Source organism: Callospermophilus lateralis, chromosome 7 (assembly GCF_048772815.1).
Source record: "Callospermophilus lateralis isolate mCalLat2 chromosome 7, mCalLat2.hap1, whole genome shotgun sequence".
Classification (NCBI taxonomy): Eukaryota; Metazoa; Chordata; class Mammalia; order Rodentia; family Sciuridae; genus Callospermophilus; species Callospermophilus lateralis.
The window spans coordinates 68328753-68337041 of record NC_135311.1 but is presented as its reverse complement, the minus strand read 5'-3'; positions in this window follow the sequence as shown (position 1 = coordinate 68337041).

Here is an 8289-nt window from a genome sequence, read left to right as displayed (position 1 = left end):
ATAGAAACTTTTAAGAACATGGAACTACCTAATGGGGCATTGTTTCTGTAACTAGGGTAACAGGGCTCTGTTTCTGTAACTGGGGTGACTGGGCTAATTGTGATTGGCAAAGCATCCTGCCTCCTGACTACACTCTCCCGCTTCTGTAACTTGGCTTGCTTGCTTTGGCTGGACCCCCAAACGTCCCTCTTGCAGCTTTCAGGCTTATAAGGAGCACTCTTGCAATTGTTCAGGGCTGATCAGAGGAACAGCTTTATGTTCTGGTCAGTCGCCACCGGTGTGCTTCAATAAAGGCTTGATTCAATTATACGTGAGTGGTCTGGAAGTCAGTTTATGAAACCCAGGGATGAAGCTTTAACTATAACAATAACAATAATAATCAATTTTAAAAAGAGATAAGGTTTATTTTGTCTCATGATTTTTGAGGTGTTAGTCCATGTTCAGTTGGCTCCATTGCTTTCGGGCCTGTGGCAGGGGACCACATGATGGTGTCAGGGTGTAGCAGAGGAAACCCATTCACTACACGGTGGGAAAGTGAAAAAGAGCAAGGGGCAGGGTCCTACTATCCTCTTTAAGAACCCTCCACCAATGACCAGCAGGCCTCCCACTAGTTTCCACCATCTCCCAACAGCACCAGGGTGGCCTTTGGAAAATATTCCAGATCCAAACTGTAGCAGTTCTACAGTGCATGTTAAGATACACTCTAGTTTTAAGCCTCAAAACTTAAGGTAGAAATTTATTTCAATTTTACCAGTGAAGACACCAAGAAAATCTTTGGAACGCTTGTCCAAATGCAGTGTTGAAACATAGACCTACATCTTCTTATTCCAATTAACATTCTTTACATCCAGCATCCTTGTTTGTTATTCATTCATCTATTCATTTATTTTTTTCCACATACATATTAAATTCTCATTATATACAAAATAAGTTAAATGTTCTGAAATGTACACATTTTGACAAAGCACAATCTTTTTTTCTAAAAAGTTTAAATCATATAGTTAGTGGAAATAAAATACCTAGAGATATAAAATAGATGGTTACAAAGATTTTATAATTAAAATTAAATGGGTCCTAAAGAAGAAACAACCTTTTTGCCTAGAGGTATCAGAAAAGGTATCTTGATAAAAGTAACACTTAAATCAAGCTTTAAATTACAAATAGAGGGCTGGGGATGTGGCTCAAGCGGTAGCGCGCTCACCTGTCATGCGTGCGGCCCGGGTTCGATCCTCAGCACCACATACAAACAAAGATGTTGTGTCCGCCGATAACTAAAAAATAAATATTAAAAAAAAATTCTCTCTCTCTCTCTCTCTCTCTCTCTCTCTCTCAAATAAATAAATAAATAAATTACAAATAGAATAGAAATAATACAACTGTGCAATTAAAATACTTTTACATACAGCAGGTTATAAGCATAGTTGTGTTAGATTTCTGTGACTGTCACAAATATCTGAAACAATAAGTTATAAGGAAGAAAGGTTTATTTTGGTTCCTGATTTCAGAGCTTTCAGTCCATGGTAGCTTGGCCCTGTTACTTTGGGCCTATAATGCACAGTATGTTGTGGTGTAAGAAACTACTCACTTTATGGCAGCCAGAAAGCAGAGAGAGTAAAAGAAGGACTTGGAGTCCCAACACCCCCTTCAAGGGCACACCCACTGTGATCTATTTCTTTCCACTAGGCCTCACATTTTGAAGATTCCACTACCTTCTGATAGTGCCAAGGACTGGCAACCAAGCCTTCCAACACAGGAAAGTTTAAGATCCAAACTATAGCAATGGAAAAGGACTTCATATAAGTAAATAGAGAATTTTCCATAAGAATAAAATTTGAAGTCTCCAAAATTCATTAATTTATTCAAGAGTCTTTTCTTACTCAAAATGAGAATCACATTTAGTTATAAAAATGGATTACTTTATACAGAGCATATCCTATTTTGAACATTCAATAAAAGAGTAAGTCATGCTAACCAGTCATCCACTTCTATCAGTGACAAAGTAATCAAGCCAATCTTCCCACTGAGAACTAAAAGAGGTTGTGGTGGGTGGGAGGAATGTAAACATATGTCTCAAGGACTCAGAGCACAAAAAGATAGAGAAAAGTCAGGTGGCTTAATTCTGAGAGAAGAATTTTGGAGTAAATGTTTGCCACACACACGTCAGATAGAGAACTAATCTTCAGGATATATAAAGAACTCAAAAACCTTAACACCTGAAAAAAATTAATAAATGGGCTAAGGAGCTGAATAGACACTTCCCAAAAGAAGATATACAATCAATCAACAAATATATGAAAAAGTGTTCAACATATCCAGTAATTATAGAAATGCAAATTCAAACTACTCATAAGATTTCATCTCATTTCAGTCAGAATGGCAGTTATTAAGAATACAAACAACAATAAGTGTTGACAAGGATGTGGGGGAAAAGGTACACTCAAATATTGCTGGTGGGACTACAAATTGGTACAGTCCAATCTGGAAAGCAGTATGGAGTTTCCTTAGAAAATTTGGAATGGAACCACCATTTGACCCAGCTATCTCACTCCTTGGTCTATACCCCAAAGACTTAAAAACAGCATACTACAGGGACACAGCCACATCAATGTTCATAGCAGCCCAATTCATAGCCAAACTGTGGAACCAACCTAGATGCTCTTCAATAGATGAATGGATAAATAAACTGTGGTATATATACACAATGGAGTATTACTCAGCAATAAAAGAGAATAATATGGCACTTGCAGGTAAATGGATGGAGTTGGAGAACATCATGCTAAGCAAAATAATCCCCCTAAACCAAAACAGGGGCTGAATGTTTTCTCTGAGAAGTGGTGCTAATCCATAATGGGGGTGGGGGGCATGAGATGAGGGGAGTAACTTTGGATGGGGTAAAGGGGAGAGGGAGAGGGAACATGGGGTAGGAAAGATGGTGAAATGAGACAAGCATCACTACCCTAGGTACATGTATGATTGCACAAATGGTGTGACCCTAATTTGGGTACAACCACAGAAATAAAATATTGTGCTCCATTTGGGTATAATGATTCAAAGAGTATTCTGCTGTCAAGTGTAACTGATTAGAATACATAAATAAATTAAAATTAAAATAAATATCTCATGAACCAAGAAGGACATTGCAATTATAAAATGTTTTAATGTGAATAATAAGAGGCATAGTAAATTTCAAAACTTTCAGAATATACAAATCAAGCTCTTGTAAAGTTAAGATGCACATTAGGAAAACTAAAAATCAAACTATGAATTATGCTTAATTTAAAAAGTTAGAAAAAGAAGAGCAAATTAAACCCAAAGAATTTTTTTTCAAAAAAGGAAGAGGAAAAAACAAAATGAGAAATATACATACAGTAAGGAAGGGCAAAAAGTCTAAAAATTTATGTTGTAAATTTAAGAGGTGACATCATTATGGATCATAAAGACTTTCAAATATAAGGGAATATTATGGTAAATATTATTCAAATAAATTTGAAACTTTAGATGAAATCAATATATTCCTCTAGAAAGCAAAATTTTCTCAAACCAATATAAGAGCAAATAAAAAAACCTCAATAGTCCCATAATAATTAAGGAAATTTTGTCTATAACTTAAATACTTTCTGCAAAGAGACCTGCAGGCCCAAAAGTTATAGAAAGCAAATTCTACTCAATATGTTATAGAAAAGGAAAAATGCAGATCATTTTTATCAATGACCTTTAAAGCAAATATCCCAAACAAAATAAGAATTAAAAATCAGATAAACTATAAAAGATAATATATCAGAGCCAAGTTGAGATTAAGAATGAAGTTTAATTAAGAATGAAGCTTGGGCTGGGATTGTGGCTCAGCGGTAGAGCGCTCCCTCAGCACGGGCGGGACCCAGGTTCGAATCTCAACACCACATAAAAATAAATAAAGGCATTTCTCTCTCTCTCTCTCTCTCTATCTATCTATCTATCTCTGTCTCTCTCTCTCTCTCTCTCTCTCTCTCTCAAAAAAAAAAAAAAAAGAATGAAGCTTGATTAAGATTTTAAAGTCAACTCATAAAGTTTTACATTGACAAAATAAAAGAAAGCTATCATCTCAATAAATGCAGAAATTTCAATGGTTATTTATAATTATAATTTTTAATACAGCAAACTATAAGGACAGAGTATCTTCCATAATTTCAAAGGGTACCTATAAAATCACTACAGAAATCACTTAATCATTTACCTAATGATTAAATGCCAATAGTGGATCCAAGAATAGAAATGTGATAAGCATACCTAATCTACATATTTAGAGATCCTAGCCAGCAAAATAAAACAAGGAAAAAGGGAAAAAAATTGATAAACAGAAGCATCATTATTTGTAAATAATGTAAAAATACTCAAAACATAAAACAAAAACTATATGGTATATTATATATATATATATATAGATAGATAGATATATAAAGTGATTTTGTAGCTAAGCAACATACTTAAGCTCAATACCATAAAACACAATTTATTTCTATTTACAATATGTTATTTGTGAATACATCCAAGAAGACACAGAAAAAAATAAATTTATAAACATCAAATGCCTAAGACTAAATTTAGTTTAAATTAATTAGAAATTTTAAAGATGTACAAGATATCTAGATGGAAAACTATAAAACTGTACGTAGATATATTTAAGAAAACCATACTTACTATATTGAGGGACTGAAATCTTCCAAACTACAAAGACAGAAACTTCAGGGTGACCTATAAAGTTATTGTGATCCCAGTAAAAATCATGGTGGATTTGTGTATATGTGTTAATTTTCAAGTGGATGCTAAAAGTTCAATGAGACTAGAAAGGGCCAAGAACAAACAGGACACTTGGGAAGATTATAAATCTACAAAATTTTTCATTATGAAGCTAAAGGTACAGTGGTAAGGTGATACTGGAATCAGGATAAACCAGTCTATCAGTGGACCAAGTCTAAGGGCACACAAAACAGACCCAGGTGCACATGGACATCTGTTCTAAAAGGCATCACTGTGAGCACCTGGAAAAAGCTGGTGCTAGATTAATTCAATGTAGATGTGGAAAGATATAAAATGTATTAGATGAAACCAATATATTCCTCTAGAAAGCAAAATTGAAATTTACTATACCTATTATCATTCACCTCTGCCTTACTCTGTAAACAAATATTGATTCCAGGAGAATTGTAGATATATTTTGAAAAGTTAAACAAAGCTTCCAGAGGTATCATGCAAAAATAATCAAGAGTTTCAGAGTAAAGAAAGAAAAAGCAAACAGGAACAAAAAAAAGCAAAACTATAAGGGACAAGATTACTATATTGACGAGATTGGAATTAAAAGTTTAAGGTAATAAAAAGTGGGAGAAGATATTTTCAATCCAGAAAACCACAAAGAGTACAAACCCCAAATATGTGAAGAACCCTGCAAATGGATGCCAAAAAAGACAAATAATTCAAAAGAAAATAATAAAATGGCCAATAAACATAGAAAAAGGCTCTGAATCTCCCTGGTCATCAGGAAAACATAAGGACTCACCAGAATGCATAAGACTGAAAAGATTGACAACAGCAGCAAGTGTGTCCACAAGGATATGACACACCAGGAACGTCCATGCCCTGTGGAGGAGAGCGATCAGAGCATCCACTTTAAAAGACTACTGACTAAAATAGTCATGCCTACCAGTGACCTATGCAGCAGAGCTGGCTACATAATTTGCAAGTCTAATACAATATAAAAATACAGAGCCTGTTCAAAAAGCAAGCAAGAAAATAGCGCTGCTTAAGGCACTAAAAATAAAGATTTTTCCTTTCTTCCACTCTCTTTGGCAACCTGTCATGGTGCTACTAATTTGCTATTTAATGCCATACTGAGTAAAAAATATTTTTAATTATTAGCATGAATTTTAACCATTGATCCCTGAATCGTGAAATGCCAGTTATTAGTATAAGCATTTGCAGAATGACCTAAATTGCACAGGTTGGATTTTAAATCACATGTTTGTGCACATATTTTACCAAGAGTGGAAACACTGCACGAAACAAGCTTTCCTATTGTTGTTTCATGGCTCACAATGCAGCCATATTCTCTACCTTTCACTTACTGGTCACTAAAGAGGACTAGAAGAAAGGTTTGCCTCATCTTCCCTTTCTTCTGTGTCATCATTTTGTGTTAATTGATAGGCCAGGAAAGGAATTTGTACTTCTTAGAAGGCATTGACTGTGCTCTGCATGTGGTGAAGGCTCTGATTCTCAGGAAATTGTGGCCTCTCAAGGCTGTCAGCACCCTGCTTTCTCAGTCTGTAAATGTAACATTTCTCTTCAACTGGCTTAGAGTCTTACTGAACTCCCACGAAGGGTGGATCCATTGGAATTCTGTGCTAGTGGGGTATTTTTATATGCAAACAAAGCCACCAGGAGCTGTGAACAGGCATCTTGTGGTTGCTCCTACGCTTATACATATGCTCGTAATTCTACCAGACTCCAGCTACAAAATGCAGGCTTCACGATAAAGAATTTTAAGATTGCAATAGCAGAGCATGAACCCTAGTGCAGGGCACTTCTGAGCATAAAGCTCTGGGTACCTGCTCTGGTTGCCTATCAGTGAAGCCAGTCTTGTCCAGCAGACTCATGTCTAAAAGTATAGCTATCAGCAATCTATGCATATGGGCAACTGAACACATATTCAAATTTCTTCATAACATCACTATGTCTAATAGCCCTAAGCTGGAAACAATTAAAATGTCACAAACATTAAATGCATAATTTATATTCATAAAATAGAAGATCATGTAGCAAAAGAAAATTAAAGAACTGTTGCTTACCACTGACAGATAAATCTCTTAAACATAATGTTGAAAAAAAGAAGCCAAATACTAAAGAAAACAAACTGTGTGGTTCCTTTCATACAAAAATTTAAACTAGCCAAAATGAGCTAAGGAGTAGTATAATGTACACTTTTGAAGAAAAAAGAAAGGAGGCACTGACTGAGGTGGGAATGGGGGTGATATTCTGCACAGTGACTACACAGGTAAGAGTGGATTGAAGTGAGCATTTATATAATTTGTTCATTATTCTGAACTGTGCTTAACCCTAACTTTTAATTAAACATAGAAATATAGAAAAATCATTCCTTCCCTTTTGTTTGTTAGAGTTCTAAGGAACTCTGAGTTGTACAAATTATTTTTAGTCACAAAAATTTTATGATGGTTTGTTGCATCTGCTGTGATAATTTTAGAAACCTCTTAGCAAATGAGCAAGTCACAGACTTTTAAGTTTGATGCCAAGTAAGTCCCTCTTTCCCTATCATTGCATATCACCATCAGACATCTTTACTTATCTAGGGACATTACCAACTTCTGACATCTGTAAGTTGTTAGAACACAATATCCTGATAATTGTACAGCTCATGGAAATCATTGAGATTTTATACACATACAATTTTTTGTTGTACTAAGGATTGAACTCAGGGGTGCTTTGTCACTGAGTTACATCTCCAGTCTTTTTTTTTAAATAGGGTCTCACTAAATTGCTTAGGGCCTTGCTAAATTGCTGAGACTAGCCTCAAACTTGCAATCCTTCTGTCTCAACCTCCCAAGTTGCTGGGATTACAGGCATGTGCCACCTTTTCTGACTCAAGGTTATGTTGATACATATAATACATACATAGGAATTTCTTAAATTTCTGCTTGTAATTTTCATGCATTGGAGAATAAAGGAAAGAGAACATGCTTTGAATTCTTTCAAGGACTCAGATACAGGGGAACAACAGTAACATCCATCAACCTGTTAGTGTTTACAAGCATGTCTTGACTTCTACTATTGTTGAACACATAAAGTATATGAATTCATAATATTAAACTTCCATTTCCAATGAATTGGTTGTAAAAACAAGTAAGCAATGAGAAATAATCCTTTACAGAACGAAATTCTGTAAGATTGCACTCTGGCCACAAGAAGGCGATAGAAGGTTAAGAGCAGGCTTATTTCAAGGCTTTAGGATCTGTGGCTGCCTAAGACCACAAGGAAATTGCTAACATCAGCATCACCACTAGAATGCATCTATTCCAAATCCTGTATTATTTTCTACCTGGCACAAAGGAGGGTAAGTTAGGACTAAACAATAACCAGTGACAGTACTTATCTTATTTATTGATTCTATTTAGTATTGTGTACTAGAAAAACTGTTAAAGAATTCCTTAATGTTGAATACTCAATTCAATTCAAACAGTCCATCTGGATATAGTAGGGAAAACTGAAAAAAGATCTTTTCTCCTATTCTCAATTCTTCTGTGA